Source organism: Hylobates moloch, unplaced genomic scaffold, assembly GCF_009828535.3.
Source record: "Hylobates moloch isolate HMO894 unplaced genomic scaffold, HMol_V3 SCAFFOLD_12, whole genome shotgun sequence".
Lineage (NCBI taxonomy): Eukaryota > Metazoa > Chordata > Mammalia > Primates > Hylobatidae > Hylobates > Hylobates moloch.
Genome location: NW_026652287.1, coordinates 6,664,386 through 6,689,051, shown reverse-complemented (window position 1 = coordinate 6,689,051; position 24,666 = coordinate 6,664,386). Strand labels below are relative to the sequence as shown.

Sequence of the window (24,666 nt, the reverse complement as noted above, 5' to 3'; positions counted from 1 at the left end):
TAAATCCTGGATTTAACCCATGGGGAGATATAGTTTTCAGTGCAGCCTCTTGCCAGTTAGCAAAATTTAAGGAGCTCACAGGGGTACATATGACTTTGTCTAGCCCCAAACTCAACCTGGTGGATTATTCCTACAGTCCTCATGTTAAGGAAAACAGATTTAGTCTTGGGTACACATTTAAGAAATTGAAAATAAGGGCAGGGTGAATCAATAACAGTTACCAAGCAAAACGTAAAGCTCTATATATACCTGCATTGGGTTTTATGACAAATAATTTCAGTCCAGTTGGTTGGGGCATCTATGAGTGATATAACCAGGCTGATCAATAGCCTGCCTAGAGTAGACGGCACTCACGGTGTACCTAGCTCTATGTTGGGTGTGTTATATACTAGGGGATGTAAGTTTTAAAAAACCTACTAGTTACCTTCTGGGGAGCTTGCAGTTTGGCTGGGAAGACAAGACATAGCACATAGAAGATGTGGCCAGGACATAAGGGTTAGATCATGTAGAGTAGACTGTGTCTGCCATTGTAGTTTGGAGCCAGCTGGTTTATGGATGTGGTGGAGTTGATTGGCCCCTTTGAGAATGGGGTACTTACCGGTTCTCCGAGGGGATATTGCAGGTGGGAGAAGCGGTGAATGAAGGTATTGGCATGCACCTGGTGAGGAGTGAACAATGAGGACGCAGCTTCTCCAAGTGAGAAATTTGATCTGCGTCCACAGAGAAGAGGACAGAAAGCACAAGACTGGCCAGTTGTGGTCAGGGACAGGAAGATGTATCCCTCAGCTTGACATGAATCAATGAGTAACCTGTAGTGCCCAGGATGTTACATCTTGTAACCTTCCTTACTATGTTCTATCTCAATGATGCTCACAAGTTAAGTATTAATAGTATGATCCCATTTTATGTAGGAGCAAAATGAGGTTCAGAGGAAACATGGTTTATTATGGTCCCCTGAGAACTAGATTCCAAGCAAAAATCTTGAGCCAAGTAGTGAACAAGGGCTCAGACTCTACAGTCAAACTGCCAGGATCTGAATTTCAGCTCGCTTATCAGCTTGGGGATCCTGGCAGGATCTCAGCCCTTGTGTGCCTCAGGTTCCTACCTCCAAAATGAAGATAATGATAAGTCCTATAGCAGTGTCTGACTCTCAAACTCAGTGGGACAAAACATCTACATTTGTGCCCTAAGAATAATTTTAAACTTTTGGACATAGTGTATTTAAGATGCATCTAGATGTAACTAGGTTATTCTCCCTGCAATAACGATATTTAATAATTCCAAGATGATTCTTTTTTCCTTTTTTTGTTTTTGAGACAGGGTCTCACTCTGTTGCCTGGGCTACAGTGCAGTGGTGTTTTCTTGGCTCACTACAATTTCTGCCTCCTGGGCTCAGGTGATTCTCTCACTTCAGCCTCCTGAGTAGCTGGGACTATAGCCACATGCCACCACACCTGGCTAATTATTGATTTTTATTTATTTATTTATTTTTGGTGGAGATGAGGTTTATCCATATTGCTCAGGCTGGTCTTCAACTCCTGGGCTCAAGTGTTTCTCCTGCCACAGCCTCCCAGTGTTGGGATTACAGGCATGAGCCACCACACCTGGACTAGATGACATTCAATAATCCCGTTTTCCTTTCTCCCATTTCCTACCAGACACACACACACACACACACACACACACACACATTTCTATCTCCGGCTGTTGTAAGTATATGTCCAGCATCTCCCCTTGGTCTGACTTAATATAAATTGTGGTGAGATATTCTCAGGGCAGGAAGTCATCCTGCTGTGGCTGCAGATGTGTCTGATTTACGTTCATGGATGACACCGAGCAAGGCCCACGAACTTTAGCACTAAGAGCAAAGATCCCACTGCAACTAAGAAAGCAGAGAAACGTCCAAGAGGCGTGACTGTGAGGGCACAGATATAGTGCTCACAGGTGCTTTGATTTGTGCTCGCTGAGGTGGGGCATGCCACGCCTTCCATGGAACATGGCCCGTGTGGGGATGAATCTCATGATGGGTGCCAAGCTTATTAACTAGCATGTTAATATCTGTTCACTGCATGGAGGTTCAGCCCGAGTGAGGCAGCCTGGCCCTTCACACGTGAGTCAAGCCCTCGATAGTCCAGCCCTCCAGGTCTGGAATATCAGGTGCAGGTTCATCTTGTGTAAAGGCGGCTGTCTCCCAATTTTAGAGTAAGTGACTACCCTAACCACAGAGACCTTTGGTTTTCTAGAGCTTAGAGTCCTGCGGTCATTCACGCCCCAACTCAGGGTCCCGTGGTCATTCCCACCTGAGGCAGGTGCCGGGTGAGGTGGCTGCACACCATGCTGAACCAGGCTTCAGAGCATCATCAGGTGGAGAGGAAGCTGAGGAAGAAGAGGATGGCATGCCTGGTGCTGGAAAACTAGCATCATCAGGATAGTGAGATGGAGACCAGCAGACAGGTCTCCTGCCCAAGTGGCATGGGCCACTTCTGGTCTCCAGGCTCTAGGGCCAGCTCTGCCAGGACACAGGATGCTGGACCCCAGAGCTTAGTGCCTGAGCACACTTGCCTCCATAAAGTAGGGAAGTGGTTTGTGAGGACCCATCTCCACACACGTGGAGTGGAGAGAACTTATCTTTATGGACCTACAGGGAAATTGATGCTACCAGCACACCTGTGGGCCTATGTGATAACGTGAGGAAGCCTGTGGTGATTTTCACGTGACCCCAGCTCCAATTCCGACAAAATAAAACATTTTGAGATCCATAACGAGCATCTATTTCCAACACAGCCTCTCCAAGAAATGTACCTCGTTGATGACATGTGTGATGCTCAAGCATTTTTAATTCAAACATCATTATGAAACTCAATCAAAGGACATCAAACATTTTTGATGAAGGCCTTATTTCCATGTGGATCTTGTTTTTCCCCTTCATTTTTTTCTGTCATCATGATGGGAATAAGTGCGGTTTCCAGAAGGACATTATTTAGGAGTTTGGCAGAGTTGATTCTTTGAAGGACTGAGGATAATTGTTCAGAAAGACACCACAGAGTTGGAATGGACATGAAGGAGGATTCTGGAAGACACAAATCATGCTCCTCTTATGAACACAGATATTCCTGAATATTACATGTGTGAGGCCAGATATGAGAGTTCAAATGCAGCATGTTGCTACTTTGAACATACTGAGATTGTCACAATCCCTGCATTTTGATGAGGCAGGCATCATCAGTGCCGGCAAGAATAAGACACTGCTTGGCGCCCTTTTCACATAGCTCGGCCCTTGGGTCACCTTAATATTCAAAGCCCACCCTACTTTTGTGTTAAAACTGCTGCTATTTTAACATGTCCTTGGTTGGAAATCAAAGAGAAAATGTTTCCCCATGTTCTCACTGATTTTAAGCCAAAGATCAGACTCCTTGAAGACAAATTTTCTGGAACTTCCCCATGGTGTGTGTTGTATTGGGGAATCAGATGAAGTTAGGTCTGCTGCATTAGTCTGTTTTCACACTGCTGTTAAAGACATACCTGAGACTGGGTAATTCATAAAGAAAAAGAGATTTAATGGACTTACAGTTCCACGTGGCTGGGGAGGCCTCACAATCATGGTGGAAGGTGAGGAAAGAACCAACGCACGTCTTACATGGTGGCAGGCAAAGAGAATGAGAGCCAGATGAAAGGGGTTTCCCCTTGTAAAACCATCAGATCTCATGAGATTTATTCACTACCACGAGAACAGTATGGGAGAAGCTGTCCCCGTAATTTGATTATCTCCCACTAGGTCCCTCCCACAACATGTAGGAATTACGGGAGCTACAATTCAAGATGAGATTTGAGTGGGGACACAGCCAAATTATATCAATCTGCCTTGACCCCAGTGCAGGGTCTTCACTCACTCGTTCATGTACCATTTGTCCATGAGCACCTCCCTCATGCCAGACCCTGATGTGGTCCCTGGTGGCACCATGGTGACCATGACAATCAAATTCCTGCCTTCAGGATAGCCACATACAATGGAGGGGTTAGACAACGCACAAGGCAACTAATAAACATACCACTTCAAGTTGTGATAAAATGCTATAAAGGTACTAAACAAGGTGGCTTGATGGAGGGAGACTAGAATGGAAATGACGGAGCTGCCTGAAACAGTGAGGACAGGGAAGGCTCCTCTAGGTTAAGGCGTGGGGTGCTGTTCTGTAAGGAGGAAAGATCCAAAACAGCCAGAACAGGAGAAGGAGCTCCAGGCACAGGACACCCCAGGGCACAGCCCGCAGGCAGGAACGGGCTTGGCTTGTTTCAGAAACAGAGATGGACGTGGGTGGCCAGCATGTGCGAGTGTTTACTAAGTGGCCGCATGGCAACAAGACCATAGAAGGCAGGTTTGGAAGCAACAGATTCTAAATTCTGATTCCAAATTGGCTGAAGAATAAGGACGATCTTTGGAGATGTTTCGGTTTATAGCTCTTTTCCAACCACCTCTCCTGGCAGGAAGTAAGCTGCTCCCCTGTGCCCCAACTCATATCAACGAAGGATCGAAGCCTCTGTGTCCAGTTAGGATTCTGCTAAGACTTTCCAAGAACAGGCGCGATGGTGCCAGGACAGAATTGGAGCTTTTGTACAGCAGGCACGTGACATCCGTGCTTCTACATAAAAAAAATGCCTGATGGCATCTGGAGTTGTCCAACATTGCCCTGAAAATTCTACGGATTAAGATAATCCTGGTGCTTACTATTGTCCTCTGTGCATTTGCAATTCTGACCTTTGTTATAGTAGCCAAAAGCTTTATTTATAACATAGCAAAAGCAGATTTTACTTATGTCAGTCAACGCTTTAATTTTCCACCAGGATGGTAACTAAACTCTGCTTTTAGAACAAACTACGTCTTCTTCTGTCTGTTGAGCAATTTAGCTTCAATCTTGCAGGAAACCAAGCCCAATCAGAAGGAGTTGTGGACAGTTTAGTGAAGGTGGTTCTAAATATGGGATTTGCTGGGTTTAAAGGAAGCAAAGTGAAATGAAAGGCTGATACAATGATTTGTGAATATAAAATATAAAATCCCACATGTATAGAAGAGATTTAAAAGAGGTTCACATATTTGCAAAAGCAAGTGCTTATTAGGCCTGTGATAATATACATTTTTTTATCATTTTAGACAAGATATGGTCTTGTGATCATGTTTGAAAAATGGTCTTTTCAAAGAAATAAACTAAAACATTTACAGATTGTTTTCTACTTTTATTTATTTTCTTAAAAGAAGGTGTCTCACTGTGTTGTCCAGGCTAACCTTGAACTCCTGGGCTTAAGGGATCCTCCAGTCTCAGCCCCCAGAGTCTCAGGGATTTTAGGCATGAGTTACTGCACCCAGCCCCCTTACAGATTTTATGAAAAAAAAAAAAAACTACCTTTGAAGGGATTTTTTTTTTTTTTTTTTTGAGACAGAGTCTCGTTCAGTCGCCCAGGCTGGAGTGCAGTGGTGCGATCTCAGCTCACTGCAACCTCCACCTCCTGGGTTCAAGCAATTCTCTGCCTCAGCCTCCAGAGTAGCTGCGATTACAGGCACCCCTCACCATGCCTAGCTAATTTTTGTGTTTTTAGTAGAGACGGGGTTTCACCATCATGGCTAGGCTGCTCTTGAACTTCTGACCTCGTGATCCACCTGCCTCGGCCTCTCAAAGTGCTGGAATTACAGGTGTGAGCCACCGCACCCAGGCTGAAGGGATTTTTAAACCTTGCAGAAACCTGTCATCACAGTTTATTTTCAATGTTTTGCTTCTGCAGAAGCTTTTGCTGACCTGACCCACTTTGATAATTAGAGTTCAACTCAGTGCTTCAACTCGGTGACCACACAGCCCACAGTCATTATATGTTGTCTCTAAACTGTTAAGCATCTATTTCTCAGGTACAGACCCATCTTAGACCCTTCACCCATGTTTTTATTACTGAATGTGTGGTGATCAATCCTTTCAGAGCCAGTTCTAACTTCCATGTACAACGGAAGCTTCCAAATGGGTTTTGGCCGTGGTGAGAAGCCCTTACTGAACATTTCTCTGAATGGAATAATTGAATAGGCATAATTACAAGGCTCTGTGCCGTGTGAAATTGTAAATAGCACTGACAATGTAATTTGCATTCATTTATGATACAGTAACTCATTACAACTCCAATTTTCATCCCCTTCATTAACAAGCTCATCTGTTTCTCTGATGGAAGCCCCTTTTGTGTTAGATACAGCTCTTTGCCCAGAGAGATGCCCACGGTGTGGACTGGCGCTGAGAAGTGGGCTTGGTGTTGCTGACAGCAGGATGCATGGCAGAGTGGTGCCCCCCGGAGCATGTGTACACCCCAGCCAAAGAAATGTGTGTGTGAAGTCTGGGCTGTTTAGCTTTTTAAAAAAATATGTACATTTTGCTTGTTCGGATTGCAGGGAATTATTATATTAAATAAGTAATGGAAACAGACCTTGCCACCAATAAAATAATAATGAGGAGGAGGAGAAGAGACATGTCATCAATTCATAGAATAATATTAATAATAATGGGGAGTAGGAGACACAGACAAGGACCATATTCCTTGTGAACTCATCCATGGATCAATCTCATGTAGTTACTCAGAATCCTCCACTTGTCATTACTTCACCATTTCAAATCATGGGTCCCATGGTTTGCTCATCTTTATTTTTTTTATTTTTATTTTATTTTATGTTATCTTTTTAGAGATAAGATCTCGTTATGTTGCCCAGGCTGGAGTGCAGTGGTGCAGCCATAGCTTACTGCAGCCTTGAACTCCTGAGCTCAAGCAATCCTCCTGCCCCAGCCTCCTAAGTTGCTGGGACTACAGGCCGGCACCTCCACACTTGGATAATTTTTTTGGTTTTATTTTTTGTAAGAGACAGGGTCTTGATATGTTGCCTAGGTTGATCTTGTATGCTGGCCTCAAATGATCCTCCCACCTGAGCCACCCAAAGTGATGGGATTACAGGTGTTAGCCATGGTGCCTGGGCTCATCTTTATTAAAGACATCATTTCTGCATTATCCTCCCCAACAGCAGCTCCAGCTTATTCTCCCTGGACCAGGAAAATAGGAAGTTTTTCCCTATCAGAAGTGTTGGGATCGACTGCCTCTTTTTCTTTTTTTTTTGCCTTAAACTCAAACTTTTTAAAAAATTAAATTAAATTTAAGTTCCAGGTTATATGTGCAGGACGTGCAGGTTTGTTACACAGGTGAAAGTGTGCCATGGTGGTTTGCTGCACCTATCAGCCCAAAACCAAGGTATTAAGCCCCATATGCATTAGCTATTTATCTGGATGCTCTCTCTCTCCCTGCCCCCACAACAGGCCCCGATGTGTATTATTCCTCTCTTTGTGCTCATGTGTTCTCATTGTTCAGCTCCCACTTATAACTGAGAACATGTAGTGTTTGGTTTTCTGTTCCCGTGTTAGTTTGCTGAGGATAATGGCTTCCAGCTCCATCCATATCCCTGCAAAGGACATGATCTCGTTCATTTTTGTGGCTGCATAGTATTCCATGGTGTATATGTACCACATTTTATTTATCCAGTTTATCATTGCTGGGGATTCGAGTTGATTCTGTGTCTTTGCTATTGTGAATATTGCTACAATGAACATATGCTTGCATGTATCTTTATAGCAGAATGATTTATATTCCTTTGGGTATATACCCAGTAATGGGATTGCTGGGTCAAATGGTATTTCTTGTTCTAGGTCTTTGGGGAATTGCCATACTGTCTTCCACAATGGTTGAACTAATTTACATTCCCACCAACAGTGTAAAAGCGTTCCTATTTCTCCACAGACTCACCAGCATCCAACTGCCTTTATGTTCATTCATCCTTGCAGGTGGGGGAGGGATGTGTATTGAGGGGAGGGCAGGATGATGACAGACATTTGCCCATATTCCCCCATTGGGTAGGGTTAATATCTGTATGTTGGGGTCACAAGTGGCTTCTGTTGGCAGACTTCTGCTCTCGGTGCTTGTCCAGATAAGGGAAAGCTAGGTCTGCCATATGAGTGGACCCACAGGTCGAGTTTTTGTGTGAAGTATCAGGAAGACAATTTTTACCTCAGATCCACTCATGTTTCTTCAATTCTGCCGAGGCAGCAATAAAGGTATTGTTTTTGATACAAATTTAACTTTGTTTTTACTGTCCGTTGGTTCCAGTCTTAAATAGGGTGCAGTTGAGTTTGTCTCCACTCTCAGAAAACCCAGCTATGAACAGTAGGTTTGCATTAGGTAGGGGGCTAAAGAACTTATAAGATTATTCCTATGGTGTATGCCTTCACTGAGGGGTTCTGGGTCCTGCTAGGGGGCAGAAACTGGGTCTTATTTTTGTATACAGAACATGTAACATGTAAAGAGCTGGGTTCAAACTTTTGTTTTTTAGGAAATATACTAGATCAGAATAGGTTTATTTGCAAGACACCACAAACAGCAATTGCTTATATGACAATGCAAGGTAATTTCACCCTAACATAAAAGCCCTAATGTGGGCAGTCAGGGCTTCAAGGGTATCTGTCTCACGGGGTCTTCAGGAACCCAGGCCCCTTCCAATGTGATTCTCTCCCATGCACTGTCTCCATTCCCAAGGTCACCTCAAGGTCCACGGTGGCCGTATCAGATCCAGTCATGATGACAGCATGACAGTCTATGGGAAGGGAGAGTGAACAACATATAGTGACTATAAGGTGTGGCATATTTCATCTATGTCTGGAAGTTATCACTGACTATATTTCCCTTTGGATAGATGTGGACACCTGAGAGTCTGGGAAGTGTTATTATTGGCAGTCACGTGCCAGGCTAAAAACGTGAAATTTTATTACTATGGGAGAACATATACTTTTTGTCCCAGAAGATTCAGTTGCCTGTGGAAGGTGAAGAATGTAAAATTCCCTGTAACTATAATTGTAGGGCCAGACAAGTTGGTCTACAGGGAATGTGTGTGGGGAGTGATGGAATGATGTCACAAGTAACTGTGGTTGGAAACCACCTGTTAGGTCAGACATGAAAAGGTCACTGGCCTGGGATGTTTCAGTGGCAGGAGTGTTAACAGCCCTGAACTTAATTTCCATTCTCTCAAATAATGGGTGATGATATCTAGAAGTGGGAATATAACATATTATCTGTTTAATCTACAGGGCTGTTATAAAAATCAAGTGAGATAACATGCAAAGGTAAAAGGGTGCCTTTTAAAATTTTATCTGTTGTACTGGATTGAATAGTGTCCTTCCAAAATTTATATTCACCTGAAACCCCAGAATGTGACCTTATTTGGCAATAGGGCCTTTGCACAAAGACGTAATTAGTGCAGTAGAGTTCATGATGGATTATGGTAGGATCTAGATCCCATAACTGATATCCTTATACAAAGACCATGTGAGAAAACACACACATAGGGAAGAAGGCTATGTGGGATGGAGGCAGCAATTGGAGTGATGTGGCCACAAGCCGAGGAACACCTGTGGCCAGCAGAAGCTGGAAGAGGGGAGGGAATATCCTTCCCTAGAGCCTCAAAAAGGAGCACAGCCCTGTTGACTCCTGGATTTCAGACTTCTGTCTTTTAGAACAGTGAGAATAAATTCCTGGTGTTTTAAGCCACGCAGTTTGTAGTATTTTGTTATGGCAACCACAGGAGGCTAACACATCTGCCACCATAACAGTCCGTGCCCCATGGCTCTTTTGTAAGGATTAAATGAACATCTAAGTGGTGAACACAGTGCCTGACACAGGGTCAGCACTTCTGGAACATCTTTAAGGGAGCTGTGTAGAATGCGCCATCTATGGATTAAACCAAGCTTGTCCAACCCATAGCCTATGGCTGCATGCAGCCCAGGATAGCCCAATACAAATTCGTAAACTTTCTTGAAACATTGTAAGGTTTATTTGTGATTTTTCTTTAGCTTATCAGGTATCATTAGGGTTAGTGTATTTTATGTGTGGCCCAAGACAATTCTTCTTCTTCCAGTGTGGCCTAGGAAGCCACAAGGTTAGACATCCCTGGATTAAAACTTCCATTGTGAAAATATAATACTGGGAGATAGGTGCTGTATTAGTCCATTTTCATGCTGCTATAAAGAAATACCCGAGACTGGATAATTTATAAAGGAAAGAGGTTTAATTAACTCACAGTTCAGCATGGCTGGGGAGGCCTCAGGAAACTTACAGTCACGGTGGAAGGGGAAGCAAACATGTCCTTCTTTACAAGGCAGCAGGAGACAGAAGTGCAAAATGAAGGGGGAAGAGCCCCTTATAAAACCATCAGATCTCATGAGAACTCACTCACTATCATGAGAACAGCATGGGGGGAGCCACAGCCATGATCCAATCACTTCCCATGAGGTCCCTACCCCAACACGTGGGGATTACAATTTGGATTACAATTTAAGATGAGATGTGGGCGGGGACACCGAGCGAGACCATATCAGGTGATGTCCCAGAGAAAGAGAGAATATGTTTGCTCGGTGGTGTCAGCTATAAGCAAACAAATCTGATTCAGTCATTTACATCAAGTCATTCAGTGTGTGAGCAAAGATGCTAAGACCACGGGATGGGTGACTTCAAATTTCCCTGGCTCAGTGTCTTGATATAAACTGTAAATTAAAAATAGAGAATCTTGGCCGGGCATGGTGGCTTACACCTGTAATCCCAGCACTTTGGGAGGATCCCTTGAGCCCAGGAAATTGAGGCTGCAGTGAGCTATGATTGTGCCACTGCATTCCAGCCTGAGCAACAGGCAAGACCCTTTCTCTAAAATAAAATGAAGTAAAATAAAATAGGAAATACAGTTTTGTAAGTTTCAGAAGCTCACTGTTATGGGTAGAAGGTAGAAATTCCTGATGACTTAATCTAAGCACCTAAATCCAACCACTTCTGAATCTCCTAAGTAGGCATTCAAATCAGCGAATCCCCTTCGTAACTTCAAAATAGTCATCGTCTTTCTCTTCACACTAAAATTTAAGATCTATGTGGGGAAAGGTTTTGTCTTTTTTTATCAAGGTATCCTCAGCATTTACAGAAATGCCTACTACATGGTAGACACTCTAATAATATTAAGTGAATGAATAGCAAGTATAAGAAGCCCAATTCCATCTGGCTTTAATGAGGAAATGTTGAAGAATGTGAGTGCACTTACATATTTTAGAGTAGATGTACCATTGGGGGCAACTGTAGGAGGCACTGGAAGATGTAACTACTGACACATGATGCATAACTGCTTAATATGTCAGATGGTGTAGCATTAATTCCAGATAAATAGAGCTGAAATAAACTACTGCACTGTAGTCACTTGTGGTCTATCTGCATGCATGCTTTGTGATTTCATTTGTTCAGTAAGAAGCTTAGCTAACTGTATATTCCTAAGCTGGCATGTTCCTTTGGGTTTTGATTTCTTGTTTCCCCTACATAAGCCAATTTGAGTTGGGTTAAGCATAAAAAGAGAAGTTTTGACTTACCTTAATAAAGTTCTGTACATTCACGAACCCAAGGAAATTGATAAATCCATTTTGACTTTAATTTAGCTTTTCTTCAAAAAGCAAAATGTTGGCATTTCTTTGGCTCCCTTCATTCTTCAGATGCCTTTCTTTCTTGCCTTTCTCCAGTGTCCTATCTAATGATATGGTTTGGCTTTGTCCCCACCCAAATCTCATCTTGAATTGCAGAACCCACAATTCTCATGTGTTGTAGGAGGGATCTGGTGGGAGATAATTGAATCGTGGGGGCAGTTTCCCCATATTGTTCTCATTGTAATGAATAAGTCTCACAAGAGCTGATGGTTTTATAAGCGGAAACCTTTTCACTTGGCTCTCATTTCCTCTCTTGCTGCCACCCTGTAAGCTGTGCCTTTCATCTTCTGCCATGATTGTGAGGCCTCCAGAGCCATGTGGAACTGTGAGTCCATTAAACCTCCTTTTCCTTTATAAATTACCCAGTCTTGGGTATGTCTTTATCAGCAGCCTGAAAACAGACTAACATATCTAACAATCATCACCACCTGACAACACCCACTCTAGAATTTCACTGCAGTATGTGATGCATTCTAATGCGGCTGTCATAGTTGGGGTCCCTCAAAGCAGAGCCTGAGACAAGGACTGCAGTGCAGGTAGTTAATTTGGATGAAGGATAGACCAGTGTATTAGTCCATTCTCATACTGCTATAAAGATACGACCCGAGACTGGGTAATTTATAAAGGAAAGAGGTTTAATTGACTTACAGTTGTGCATGGCTGAGGGGAGGCCTCAGGAAACTTACAATCATGGTGGAAGGTGAAGGGGAAGCAAGGACCTTCTTCACATGGCAGAAGGAGAGAGAAGAGTGAACAAGAATAGGGAAAACTGCCTTATAAAACCACCAGATCTCATGAGAACTCACTCATTATCATGAGAACAGCATGGGGGGAACCACCCCCCAATCCAATCACCTCCCACCAGGTCCCTCCCTTGAGACTTGAGGATTACAATTCTAGATAAGATTTGAGTGGGGACACAACCAAACCATATCAACCAGAAAGGGAGTAGGCTGATGAAGCAAGTCTAGAAAGTGTAGGCAAACAATAAAAAGTGTGGGTGGATCACCTGAGGTCAGGAGTTCGAGACCAGCATGGCCAACATGGTGAAACCCCATCTCTACTAAAAATAAATTTTAAAAAAATTAGCTGGGCATGGTGACAGGGGCCTACATCCCAGCTACTTGAGAGACTGAGGCAGGAGAATCCCTTGAACCTGGGAGGCGGAGGTTGCGATGGCCAGGATCGCGCCACTGTACTCCAGTCTGGGTGGCAGAGGGAAACTCCGTCTCAAAAAAAAAAAGTGCAGTATCAATGTCAGCCATTACCACGGGCAATGGTGCTTAAAACTACTGTGGAAACTTGGAGGACAGCAAGGAGCCCAAACCTCACCTCCTGAAGCCCTTTGATGAGGGCCAAGGGGACCAAAAGTTGTGAAAACTAACTTTCATCATTCATTGATGGAAGATTGTTTCCCTTGACATTAAATCCCCCACACTCCCAGCCACACAGGCAAGACTGAGCACATTTGAGTGGCAAGCTCTCAGGTAAGGACATGCAGGTGCTGATCGTGGGAAGTGAGCCCAGCAAGCATCGATATAAGGGCTGGTGAATGAATGGATATGGCATTGACAATGACTGGGTACAGGAGGTTCTATTGAGGCTCCTCATATTTATGTCAAATGTATTTTTATTCCCTCTAATAGTGGCTGCTTTTAATCCTGAAAACTGTTTAAACCCGCTTTAAAGATTTTTAAATAATACATCTGTTTGTGTGAGATTTTTAAAAAATCAATTCTAATTTATTTATTTATTTATTTATTTTATTTTATTTTATTTTATTTTTTGAGACGGAGTCTCGCTGTCGCCCAGGCTGGAGTGCAGTGGCGCAATCTCGGCTCACTGCAAGCTCCGCCTCTGGGCTTTACGCCATTCTCCTGCCTCAGCCTCTCCGAGTAGCTGGGACTACAGGTGCCCGCCACCATGCCCGGCTAATTTTTTTGTAGTTTTAGTAGAGACGGGGTTTCACCGTGGTCTCGATCTCCTGACCTCGTGATCCGCCCGCCTCGGCCTCCCAAAGTGCTGGGATTACAAGCGTGAGCCACCGCGCCCGGCCAAAAAAATCAATTCTAATTTAATGCTTGAGTTCATGCACACACTACTTGAGGCGACACTTGGGTTGAGGTTCATGTTCTAGGAAAGCACTTTTGTTGAACATGAATGCAGAGGATGTGAGTGCATCACTGGTCTATCAGTGGGTGTGAAAATTAAAAAAGAATGCCTGTCTGCCTTGTTTCTCATATTTTGTTTGTGCACTTTTCTTCCCTTTGCATGAAGTATCTGGTCCAACTCCCTCCTCCAACACTTGTCTATTTCAAGATTCAGTTAAAGTGTCACATGTTCTATTAAGTCTTTTATGACTCTTTCCATCATCCCATAGACAGATGCTGCTTCTGTTATGCATGTATCCTTTTCTTCCTTCTAGCTCTCCTCCCCACTGTCCCTCAACACAGCCCCCAGAGAATTCCACCTAAACTATCAGATCATGTCCGTCTCTAATTAAACCTATCAGTGGCTCCCTGTTTCCATAAGCCCAATTAATTTAGTCCTCAACACAGACACATACACACACACACATGAACATGCACACAGGTGCATGCCCACACATACACACATGTGAACACACATATGCCTAGACACAGACACCTCCCTTTACACTTTCTTATCACTCTTCCTCCTCACAGAACATATCCCTCCTTTTCACCCTCTACTTCACCGTGTATGCATTTTCATAAGAACCCGTCACTCTTTACTGTTATTTATCTATAAATATGACCCCCCTACAAAGAAAAACCTGAAATATTTGCACACGTCTGTCTGATCCAGCTCTGTGGCTCCAGTATCAAGCTCAATGCCTGCAAACATGGTGAGCATGAAATAAGTTCTGTGATGGAAACAGTGGAAAAATCAAATGAGGGAAATCTGTCCCAGATTAACTCTATTCATGTTCACGAACCTGCTCTAAATGCAGCATCAATCAAGAGCTTAAATAAAGTCAGATGGAAACATATAGATCCTTAGAAACTTAGGGAATTACTTTAAAAGTTATTAACTAATTTTCACCTCTCTGTGCAGTTAAATTGGTTTCCACATAAAAGTCAAAAGAAGACATTTATGCGGCCAAGAAACATATGAAAAAAAGCTCATCACTGGTCATTAGAGAAATGCCAATCAAAACCACAATGAGATACCATCTCACGCCAGGTGGAATGACGATCATTAAAACATGTGGAAACAACAGATGCTGGAGAGGATGTGGAGAAATAGGAATGCTTTTACCCTGTCGGTGGGAGTATAAATTAGTTCAACCATTGTGAAAGACAGTGTGGCGATTCCTCAAGGATCTAGAACCAGAAATACCATTTGACCCAGCAGTCCCATTACTGGGTATATACCCAAAGGATTATAAATCATTCTACTATAAAGACACATGCACACATATGTTTATTGCAGCACTATTTACAATAGCAAAGACTTGGAAAGAACCCAAATGCCCATCAATGATAGACTGGATGAAGAAAATGTGGCACATATACACCATGGAATACTATGCAGCCATAAAAAAGAATGAGTTCATGTCCTTTTCAGGGACATGGATGAAGCTGGAAACCATCATTCTCAGCAAACTAACACAGGAACAGAAAACCAAACAGCGCATGTTCTCACTCATAAGTGGGAGTTGAACAACGAGAACACATGGACACAGGGAGGGGAATTTCACACATTGGGGGCTATCAGGGGGTGGGGGGAAAGGGGAAGGAGAGCATTAGGGCAAATACCTAATGCATACAGGGCTTAAAACCTAGATGATGGGTTGATAGGTGCAGCAAACCTCCATGGCAGATGTATACCTATGTAAACAAATCTGCACGCTCAGCACATGTATCCCAGAAGTGAAAGTAAAATAATAAAAAAGTATAGCAGGGAAGGAGTCTATGATATAAAATAATCATCCTCTCACTCCACTCTTAGGGCAAACGGAAGCATAAAAAATGTCATTGCGTGAAGAGGCAGCTCCACACCTGTCCTGCATGTTCCACGAGTGTTATTGCATGGATGCCACCTAGGATCCATTGAAGTCTACAGATAGTTTTTTAAATGAAAACCTTAAGCTCTATTACACCTATTCTTGTCGCTATAATATTAGTTACTTAGGGCTATTTCATTACTGGCTTATGAGAAAATAAAACATAACTTTCCTTTTTACGAGAATGTCCAACAAATATTAAAATAGAAAATGAAGAGATAGTAAATGAAGCCCCAGGTACACATCGTGTGTTTCAGCAATTATCAGTATTTTGCTTACCTGTTTCTTTGCACTTACTCCATCGGGAATATTTTTTAAACATTCCAGATATCAAAGCATTTCATTAGTTAGTACTATATGATGTATCTATAAAGGAAATAACACTCTTTTTAAAAAATAAACAAAATCAGAGCACCATTATGTCTAATAAAATTAATAATGATTTCTTAATATCTTCTGACAACCATTCAGTGTTCAAATTCCCTGATTGTTTCAAAACTGCTCGTTGACCACTTGATATGTTTGAATCATGTTCAGAGAGGATGCACACAGTGTATTTAGTTTATACATTCTTAAATATTTTTAAATCTATAACAGCATCCCATTCTTACCTCCGTTTCCTTGTGCCATTTGTTTGTGGAAGAAACTAAACCATTTGTCTGGTAGAAATGTTCATATTCTGGATTTGGCTGATTAAATCATGGTGGTGTCATTTCGTTTTTTTCCCATCACATATTTCCTGTAAGCTAGGAGTCAAAACTAGAGATTTGACTGGATTTGGTTTATTTTTTGGAAGGATTACTTTATGCATGATACTTTCTATTGCTTTCTCTCAGGGGGCACCAGTTTTGGGTTGTTTTCTTTAAGTGATGTTTCAAATGATTAGTGCAGAGAAAAGTTCTTTTGATTCCAAATTTAGAGCTCAGAATTCAGTTCAATTTTTGGAAGGGTTAACTCATAGATAGTACTTTTTATTCCATCACATACTTTGGGTTGCTTTTCATAAATTATGGCCAGAATGATGATTGCGGAGTCAAGATCCTTGGAGTCTGTCTTTACTACTCAGGGATATATTATTCTCCATATGTAGCAAAAGGCTGTGAAATTCAGAGTTAGGCAGACATGAGCTTAAACCTTGGATTCACTTCTGACTAAGTGTCCCTGGACAAGACACTTGACTTTTCTGAGCCTTGAGATGAATCATTGACCAGAGGTAGTAACATTCGCTGTACAAGGTCTTTGTGAACATTCAATAACACATGGAAATTCGATTCAGTTCTTGGTGCAGACCACACGTGCTGCCAATGTTCCTCCCATTCACTGAGGCAAAACCCAGGAAGACACTCCAGAGAGCTGGACCAGGGCAGACCAGCCTCGGAGATTCGGAAAAGCATTTATTTCCGTAATTAGACCATGAAGACAAAGATAACCACAACTCAATAGAAACAACTTTTTCCACAATTCTACAGAGGACAGTTCATGTACTTCATTCTTTGTAGAATGAAAAACGGAGGCCCAGGCTGATCGTTCTACCTGTCAGGATACATGGTACGTGGAAAAGTAATTAAACTACGATGACGGAGCTGTATTGATTGTGTAACTTACCCCATTTCCCGTTTGCCTCAATAATGCCTGCCAGGCGGGGCGCGGTGGCTCACGCCTGTAATCCCAGCACTTTGGGAGGCCCAGGCGGGCGGATCACGAGGTCAGGAGATCAAGACCATCCTGGCTAACACGGTGAAACCCCAGCTCTACTAAAAAAAAAAAAAAAAAAATTAGCCGGGCATGGTGGTGGGGGCCTGTAGTCCCAGCTACTCCGGAGGCTGAGGCAGAAAGGCCCGAACCCGGGAGGCAGAGCTTGCAGTGAGCCGAGATCACGCCACTGCACTCCAGCCTGGGCGACAGAGCAAGACTCCGCCAAAAAAAAAAAAAAAAAAAAAAATCAGCCGGGCGTGGTGGCGGGGGCCTGTAGTCCCAGCTACTCCGGAGGCTGAGGCAGAAAGGCCTGAACCCGGGAGGCAGAGCTTGCAGTGAGCCGAGATCGCGCCACTGCACTCCAGCCTGGGCGACAGAGCAAGACTCTGCCTCAAAAAAAAAAAAAAAAAAGAAAAAGAATGCTTGCCAGTGGTGCTTGCGGCTGCAGCCTTTACCCCGAGATAATTACCACAAAATGTCTCCCTTTTATTATTTTCGCATTGCTCTGGTATATCAACTTTGGGGAAGAAAGACATCATTTATTTATAGCATGCTGTTTTTAGTAGTGGTATTTCCATTTACAAAATATAGTAATTCTTGATTGCTGAAAATATCAAATCCCAGAAAATGTAGCATTTCTATACGTGATGTTAACATCACTCTGGAACAGTTGTTGGCCGAATATTATTTGATGAGTCCGAGTTTTCTGAAATAGACGATTCTGATTATTCAGACGATTCTGATGTTAGTTCTGTTTAGAAATAGCTTCAATAACAGTTTTTATATTCTATTTTCACATTGAAAATCAGTCAGATTGGCTTCAGCCTCAAGAAGTGTGTTTATGTAAAATTAAATGAGTGCTGGCAGTGAGCTGTACTTTTCTTTTTTTCTAAACGGGAAAAGGGTTAAATTACCTCTCCAATAAAAAAATTATATTAAATATCGTGGTGATTTATATAGCTCTAATTCTCACTATCTGTCTCTTTGACTTTTTTCTCTCTCTCTTTACCTAAATTATATATTCTGCGGCTATTCTGGCTTGCAGCAGGTGGTTGGGAATATGTGGCTGGCTGTGGAATCTTGAGCTGTTCGTTGGGTCTCATGAAGCAAGAGGATCTCACCTTCTATTTGGCTTATTTATAAGCATCTAGGGTCTCCTTCACTGGGGTACACATTATTCTTTATTAGGCTAGAAAGATAAATACTAGGATCATTGAGATTGTGGGACCCCATTTGTTCATACTTCCTAGAAGTGTTGAGTTTACTAATCTGGTTTCACCTTGCAAGGGAAATTTCCTTTACTTATCCAGTACCGACAGGGCCATTGCACTTGGAAATTTTAAAAAGAGGAAGAGCGGTTGGGGAACTCCAATCCTGACTTCTTCAAAATACGCCCTTAGAGACATCACACACATGCCTCCTTCCTGTTGATTCCTATACCTGGTCCCTGTCGGAGGCTAAATCCTCAGAGGCTAAAAAATTATGGGTTCTTCATCAGTAAATATGGAGGAGGGGGTGGGTTCTGTCACCAAAACCCTTGAAAACCTGATCAACTAAGTTAATTTCATTTCACTTGGAATCTACTGATAATCAGTGCAAAAAAAATTATTTTGGGCTTTGCTCTGTGAATTCTTGGGCTTGCTGTGACGTCACTAATTCTGAGATCTGCCACCTGCCCAGCTCTCCAATTAATCCTGGGTCCACAGAGCACAGATTGGAAATGACAGGCAGAGAGGATCTTTAATCTGCTTTGGAAAACTGTCTCTGATATCTCAACCGTGTCCTAGTTAAATGGGCTTGAAAATGAGAAGAAACACCTCACTGATGTGGCTGGGGGTACGGAGTGAGGCATAGGGGTAATCTCAGAGAATTGGGGCTCCTCCCAGATATCCTCATCCCATCTGTCCAGATCATATATTTTCCTCACAGGCCCATCAGCTTTAGAAATTATAGAAATGGGGTAAAGAATGGTGGTAGAGAACAAAGCTGCCACATTCTGCCTTGTGTACGATTACAGGAGATGCTACACCTTTTCATGTAGGGTTCTACTTGGCTCCTCTTCCCAAGTTACCAATTCACACTCATGCACCACCTGCTTTCATATGACAATACAGGGCCATGTCTATGTCTGTACTTTGTAGTTGTTAAAGCTACAAGAGAGACCTGGAATGCTAATACCTTGGTAATTAGATATCACGTTCCTCAAAGTTTAACCACTGAGGGCTCACGACTTGAGTTCTATAAGGGAGTGAATTAAGACTCTCAAATTCTCATCCCAAGATGGGATTTCCTCTTTGTACCACCATACACAGCTCCTTCCTTCCTTCCTTCCTTCCTTCCTTCCTTCCTTCCTTCCTTCCTTCCTTCCTTCCCTCCTTCCTTCCTTTCCTCCTCTTTTTTCTTTCTTTTTCTTTCTTTTTTCTTTCTTTTTCTTTCTTTCTTTCTTTCCTATCTTTCCTTCCTTCTTTCTTTCTTTTCTTCTTTCTTGCTTTTGTTCTTTCTTTCTCTTTCTTTTTCCCTTCCTGCCTGCCTGCCTTCCTTCCTTCCTTCCTTTCTTTTTCTTTCTTTCTTTCTTCCTTCCTTTCTTTCTTTCTTTCTTTTCTGTTTCTTTCTTTCATCTGTCTTTATTTCTTTCGTTCTTCTTCTTTCCTTCTTTCCTATTTTTTCTTTCTTTCTTTCTTATTTTTGTTTTTAACTTTTGCTACAAGTCTGTCATTTTCATTTTTCCCTTCCATCAAGGTACTTATTATTTAGGGGTTTCAGTAGTAGTAACCGTTAATTATTTCAATTCTAACCACAAAAAAAGGAATATATTAAAAGGATATGGAGCTAACTGCTGTGCGGGGTGTGTTAGAGAAGATTCCTCTCACTAAAACACGCTGGACATTGTAAATTAAGCAAAGAAGAAAAACTCAGAAACGTGGCAAGAAGAAGGCAGACCAGCTAGGGATGGAGAGATCTAAGAATGGCACGTGGTAGTTTCCTGGGTTTCTCTTTGCCTTACATATTCTATGTTCTCACCAACGGAATGTGAGCTGATGTGACACATGCCAGTTTTTAGCTACGGCTTTCAGAAAGTCTTTGCCTTCTCCATCTTCTCTCCTTCCCTGTGTATGGCAATGTGCAGGTGACGATGAGATCTAAAGTGAGCCACAAGATGCAGGGAGCCTGGGCTGTAGATTTACTGCCTGGAGAAAGCCACCTGCCAGTCAGGAGCATTTGCCTCGGTTACATGGATGAGAAACAAACTTCTGTTTGGTTCAGACACTGAAATCACTGAAATTTGGCGATATATTTATTCTTGCAATCCAGCATTACCTTAAGAATACAAAAATACTAGTGAGGGATGGTTGATTTGCTACATATCATAACGTATATTTCTATAAATTTATGGCAGTTAAAACAGTGTCATGCCAATATGGATCTTGATAGACTGGTCAATATCACAGAATTCAGCAGATCCACAGACTCATCAATTTAGCACACAATTAAGACAATATTCAAATAAGTGGGAAATGGGGTGTGAATAGACCGATGACAGTTCAATAAATGATGCTTTGCTACTTCAGGAAAAAAATTTAGGTTCCTACCCCACGCCTTAGGAAAATAAACTCCTGATGAAATGCAGAGCTAAGCACAATGTGACTGCAAAAATATTTTTAAGAATTATGTAAGACTATATACTAGATATGAGGAAGAATATTCCTACTTAGTAATTAATGAGGTTCATAATAACTTTTAATAAAGTATAAAAGTTATTACTAAATATTTTCATAAATTTGAATATTAAAAATTAAAATGAATCAATAAAGTTAAAATAATGGTGATAAATTAAGAATTATAGCTATAATATATATATACCAGATATGATTAACATTCACACACCTAAAGAACTGATATATTTCAGAAACAACAATATAGACAACTCAAAGAAAAATGGTCAGAGCATTTGAACATAAAAAAAGAAACGAAAATGTTAAAGAAACATATAAAACTCTTCCCACTCACAGCAGTCCTTAGAGAAACTCATTTTAAAAAATTGAAATATGTGGAGCAAGATTAGCAAAACAATAAATTCAGTAATATTCAGGTTTGGAGTAGTCATATTGTTGAAAGACTGATTCTATTGTATAATTTTGTTCAATATATTTAGTTCTTCTTTAACAGATATTCTGCGTGAGTCCTTTGCCCACATACTGATAATTGCTAAACAAGTATGAAGGTAAATTTTATTTTTAAAAGTTTACAAAAACAATGGTTGCATGATTACAAGTTTCCTGGGAGATCTCACACAGCAATGACGTTTGTTAAACGGTAATTAAACACTATATCATCTATCTGAAATACCACCTTTTGAAAATAATTTTGAAAATAAAAATATGAAATAAAGCAAATTATCATTTACATATAACAAAAAACATACAATTCTAGCTCTATTCCCTGACTCAGGGGTTCATGTATTACTCCTTTTATAAAAAGTATACACAGATTATAAAGAAAACACAAATAACTTAGAAGATAAACTATAAGAACAGCTGCTGCAATAAAAGTCTTGAAATTCTGAAATGCCAAAGGCTAAAGTTTATTACACAATTCATGATTGATTTAGCTGGGGCAAGTTACTGAATACTCCAAGATTTCATTTCAAGGCTCAAGTATTTGCCCAGCCACCTGGGACAGAATATATAGAAAAGTTTGTAGAAGTTAAAAAACAAAAAAAGAGTTCAGAGTTTTTGTCACTCATATTGTCTCCATCTGTGTCTTTCCTGTCTGTCTTTTATTCACCTCTCCTATTTTTGAAGGATATGTTTACATGGTGGCTCCTGCTTCCCACCAAGCCACTGGAATAGCGGATTCAGGCTGGGAACCTCCAGCAGGAAGGGACTTCTCAGTGTAACTGCCCAGAGAGGCTGCTAAAATTTCCTCTGAACCAGTGCCTTACTCCACCTGGAGAGACCAGGGAGCCTTTGTTCTCTGAACTGCAGGCTTCACAGGAACTCAGGCATGTTGCACTTAGAGTAGGGTTTCCGTGCCTTTCTTCCATTCTTTTTTAGGAGGGGCGATCGAACTGGTGAGTGGTGAAGGACAAGGGGAACATCAGATCAATGATTTTCATTGATCACATTAAAATTGGTTCAGATCTTTTGTCAATACTGCTTGTTCTTTCTCCTAATATTATGAATTGTAATAAATGTTGTGTACAAATCTTTTTGTTTCTTTGTGTTATTTCTAATTTTGGAACTTGCCTTTGCTGTATGTAGTATTATTAAAGAGGTGGGCACAATTTGAAGGCTCTAGAAGCCCAGCTTCCCAGGTGGTTCCTTCCTTCCTTTCTTTTTCTTTTTTCTCTCCCTTTCTTTCTAATTTTTTTTTTTTTTTTGAGACACAGTCTTGCTCTGTTGTCCAGGCTGGAGTGCAGTGGCATGATCTGTGCTCACTGCAACCTCCGCCTCCTGGGTTCAAGTGATTCTCCTGCCTCAGCCTCCCTAGTAGCTGGGATTACAGGTTCCTGCCACCATGCCCGGCTAATTGTTGTATTTTTAGTAGAGACAGGGTTTCCCCATATTGGCCAGGCTGGTCTCGAACTCCTGACCTCAGGTGATCTGCCAACCTTGGCCTCTCAAAGCTCTGGTATTACAGGCATAAGCCACCACACGCACCCCGCAGGTGGTATGTTTCTAAGGGAGACTTTACTGTGTAATCCACAAGGTTGGAAAGGTGACGGGAAAATAGTCTGTTTTATGGGTAGTGGGTGTGTCAAACACATAGCCAGCAGGGCTCCTCCTGGGCCCCTCAGCTAGGAAGATCTGCTTTTAGGCATGTTTATGCAAAGGGTTGTATAGCTTCTAGGCTGGGGTGTGTCTTCAAGGCAGTGTTTTAATAAGCTGCAAGTCATGATGCGTTTGTGGTATGAAATAAATGCTGAGACTAACATTAAAAGAAAAAAAATGTAGCGGGCATGGTGGCTGACACTTGCAATCCCAGCACTTTAGGAGGCCAAGACAGGAGGATTCCTTGAGCCCAGGAGTTAGAGACCAGCCTGGGCAACACAGTGAGACCCTGTCTCTACAAAAACAAATTTGAAATATTAACCATTCATGGTGGTGCGCCCCTGCAGTCCCAGCTACTTGGAAGCTAAGGCAGAAGCATCACTTGAGCCCAGTAGATTGAGGCTGCAGTAAGCTATGATTGTGTTACTGTACTCCCGCATGGGCGACAAAGCAGAAGCTTACCTCGAAAAAAAAAAAAAGAAAGTAATGGGATAGGATGGAATAGAATAGCTCAGAGAATTAGAATAACTTACTACCTTATTACAGGTACTAAGATAAATTTAGATTTTGGAAATGTTACTTGAATTATTTGTGTGCACTTGTAAAATGTAAGATGAATTTCTTACTCTGAATTCTAGTCAAAAGCATGGTGGCTCACACCTGTAATCCCAGCACTTTGGGAGGCCGAGGTGGGTGGATCACAAGGTCAGGAGTTCGAGACTGGCCTGGCCAACATGGTGAAACCCCATCTCTACTAAAAATACAAAAATTAGCCAGGTGTGGTGGCCAGTGCCTATTTTGGGAGGCTGAGGCAGGAGAATTGCTTGAACCCGGGAGGCGGAGGTTGCAGGCGGATGGCGGAGGTTGCAGTGAGCCAAGATCGCACCACTGTACTCCAGCCTGGGTGACAGAGCAAGACTCCATCTCAAAAGAAAAAAAAAAAAAAAGAAATTCATTTTTCTAAAGCTTATTCCATATATAGGCAATATTTATATTAAAAAAGAGAAAAGCCACTACTTGGGTAATGTTAATTTAGCATTAGTATAGATCCATGGGGCTTAACATTAATATAATAATAATAGCCAATATTCCAGGGTGGCTCAGTTATTTCTCAGAATTTCTAACAGGCCTTACAGGTGTACCGGAAACGTCTCTTAGCATTAGTATAGATCCACAGGGCTTAATATTAACATAATAATAATAGCCAATATTCTAGGGTGACTCACTTATTTCTCAGAATTTCTAATAGGCCTTACAGGTATACCGGAAACTTCTCTGAGGTCCCATGAGTTTGTGGGTCCCAGGACCAGCTTGTCCCTGGGCGCAGTGAGCCCATAGCTCACACCTGCCATGCTGCGTGAGCTTAGACTTTTTCCCTTTCTTCCACCTCTCTGTGAATCACTAAAGTGAGTGCGTGTGTGCTACCCAAGTCTGTGCATGGACCTGTATGACTCTCAGCACAGGTCCATTCAAAATACTTTGTTATATTTATAATAGATAAAATTAGAATCACCAAAAAGCAATAATAAAAGTAAAATAATTGTTAAAATTGGTAAGACCTTGTATCTAACAAAATATTACGCAGTTGTAGGGAGACCCCCTG

The 24,666-nt window shown here is 41.9% G+C and overlaps 1 long non-coding RNA gene across 1 annotated transcript; it reads right to left on the bottom strand.

Moving 5' to 3' along the window:
• Nucleotides 1–2,810: 2,810 nt before the first annotated feature.
• On the bottom strand, nt 2,811–4,276 carry LOC131380762 (uncharacterized). Its single transcript, XR_009208930.1, has 2 exons — nt 4,050–4,276; nt 2,811–3,070 (listed from the first exon to the last, which is right to left on the bottom strand). It is a non-coding gene; the product is annotated as an uncharacterized LOC131380762 (long non-coding RNA).
• Between the last annotated feature and the right edge of the window lie 20,390 nt (nt 4,277–24,666).